Here is a 2,334-nt window from a genome sequence, read left to right as displayed (position 1 = left end):
GATGAAACATTCCTTATAAGGGTGTGGTGGGCTTGAACTATTACAAATAATTACCTGGAATAGCACAGTTAGTTAGAGTGTGTGGCTGATAACCACAAGGTCGAAGGTTCAAACCCTCCTTCTAGTGATGGGAATAAGCTTACCATGAATTGAAGGTAAATTAGAGGTGACTTGTTTGATTAATTGTGAGCTCAGCAGCGGCGTATGCCTAGTGATGATGGTTACAAGTGTCATACCTTTTGATTGTTATATTTGCTTATTATGTTATGACTTGTTGTAACCCCTTCATGATTAGTACGGACACCTTCATGATTAGTACAGACACCTTTTGATTGTTATATTTGCTTATTATGTTATGACTTGTTGTAACCCCTTCATGATTAGTACGGACATGTACCTTAAGACATTTATGTTAACAATGATGTTATGATACGATATTGTATACACCACAATACTATGTGCACTCCCTTCCCTCCATGGTATACCAACGGCGTGCATGAAATGATATTTTATGAGACCAAGCCTTGTGCTACTTCTATTTTAGGTAAGGGCTAGAAACCCCTATACAATTGACGAGGACAGCACAAATAGAGATAATGACACATGCATAGAATAATTGTATTTAATTTTCTTAGGCATAGGTTAGTATAGGGCATTTTTTCTTTGATGTTTTAATGGTTTTAGTTACTATTTCTTTATGTTGTTTTAAAGATGCTTTCAAATGAGTAAGTCCATGACACTATTTTAAGATGAAGTTTAAATGCTTAATTTCGTATAAGAGCATAGGATATGATGACGGTGGAAACTTTAGGCTAATAGAAATCTAGGGTCGTTATCGTTGGTATCAGAGCTCTAGGTTATAGATTCGGTAGACTTGCCTACAAGATAGGCTTGCCACGTTCCATGATTTCACCATCGATGTCCTAGCACCAACAGGTATGTCTGGTATAAGATAAGATAAAGAAATGTCTTTAATTTGCATGTACTTTTTTTTGTTTACTAATATTGAATGTAATTTAGTATCAAATATGTGAAGCTCTAACTATNTATGTTAGAGAGATATAGACTTCAGAAATTATATATTGGTTTTAGCATCATGCCACATAAAGGACACTAAAAAGAACGACGAGGAAGGAGATTACCCTGTATTAGAGGTAGAGGAAAAGGTGGAGGTGAAGATAGCCCACCTCGAGAAGGTTTAGTGACTAGGGCGGACGCACCTTAAGTTGTGCTACCTTAGGCTGCACACCTTCAGTAGCACCAATAACTCAAATAAATCCCACTACAAGCCTATGTGAGAATCATTTCAGACAATACAATGATGCCCACTCAACAAGCCAATAGGGTGTGGAAAGGGGAATGAATCCAACAAGCCAATAGGCCATCCTAACTGCTTATTGTTATACGTAAGAATTACTATTTTCATTGGTGTGATGTCTAGGGTGTGTTGCCTTTTACAGAACCAAAAGTAAAACAATTAGAACTTATTTTTGAACATGGACAATATTATACTATTATGGAGGTTCGTGATTTCTAATCATCAAGCATTCTTTATGAGATTTCATGGGTAAGATTATCCATCATTTTCTATTGAATCAAAACCCTTGAATTGAGTTATAATGTTTTAATAATTTTCAGTGAATTATAATTTTTTAGTTCATTTTCAGGGTATCTTTGAGTTTTCTAACGTTGTTACTTAGTCTTAATCAAGCATTCTCGATTAGATTTCATAGGTAATATTATGGTCCAACCTTTTCTATTGGATCAAAACCCTTGAATTGAGTTATAATGTTTTAGTAATTTTTAGGGGTAGCTTCGGGTCGTTGAAATAAAATGTAAATGCAACTTTGAGCCGAATTGATTTTAGGTTTCCCTTTTAAGGTGTTTGAAGTATATTGACAGTACCTATATTGCTCTCTGAGTGTTAAACCTAAATTGAAGCTTATTTTTTATTTGGGCATACCCCAAATGTGTTGTTTTATGTCCTAAAACTCATAGTTTGTAAACAAAAACATATTATGTTTTCAATAAAGTTATTATTGATGTTTATTTAGTAAAGATTGCTATTGAATAAAGTGAATGTTACGATCATTAATCTAAATCCAATAAACTAAGAAAACTCTGGCTATAGTATGATTACTTGAACTATACGTAGAGACACAAGAGTGAATCAAGTTCAAGTATATAGTCAAAATGGTTTATAGTATCGGGATAAGGCTGAGTACCTTATTTTGGGGACACTATGGATGCGACCCACTTTTGTATATGATATAAACAATGTGATCACTAAATTGTACATCTGGAGACATGTGAGTGGGAGCGTCCTATGCAATG

General features: G+C 34.5%; 1 non-coding gene across 1 annotated transcript; it reads left to right on the top strand.

The window, feature by feature from the left end:
• Window positions 1-53: 53 nt before the first annotated feature.
• On the top strand, window positions 54-127 carry TRNAI-GAU. Its single transcript has one exon. It is a non-coding gene; the product is annotated as a tRNA-Ile (tRNA).
• The last annotated feature ends 2,207 nt before the right edge of the window (window positions 128-2,334 follow it).

The sequence above is a fragment of the Cucurbita maxima genome, unplaced genomic scaffold (genome assembly GCF_002738345.1).
Source record: "Cucurbita maxima cultivar Rimu unplaced genomic scaffold, Cmax_1.0 Cma_Scf02559, whole genome shotgun sequence".
In the NCBI taxonomy this organism is placed as follows: Eukaryota; Viridiplantae; Streptophyta; class Magnoliopsida; order Cucurbitales; family Cucurbitaceae; genus Cucurbita; species Cucurbita maxima.
The sequence above is the reverse complement of the archived record's forward strand: the minus strand, read 5'-3'. Positions and strand labels throughout refer to the sequence as shown.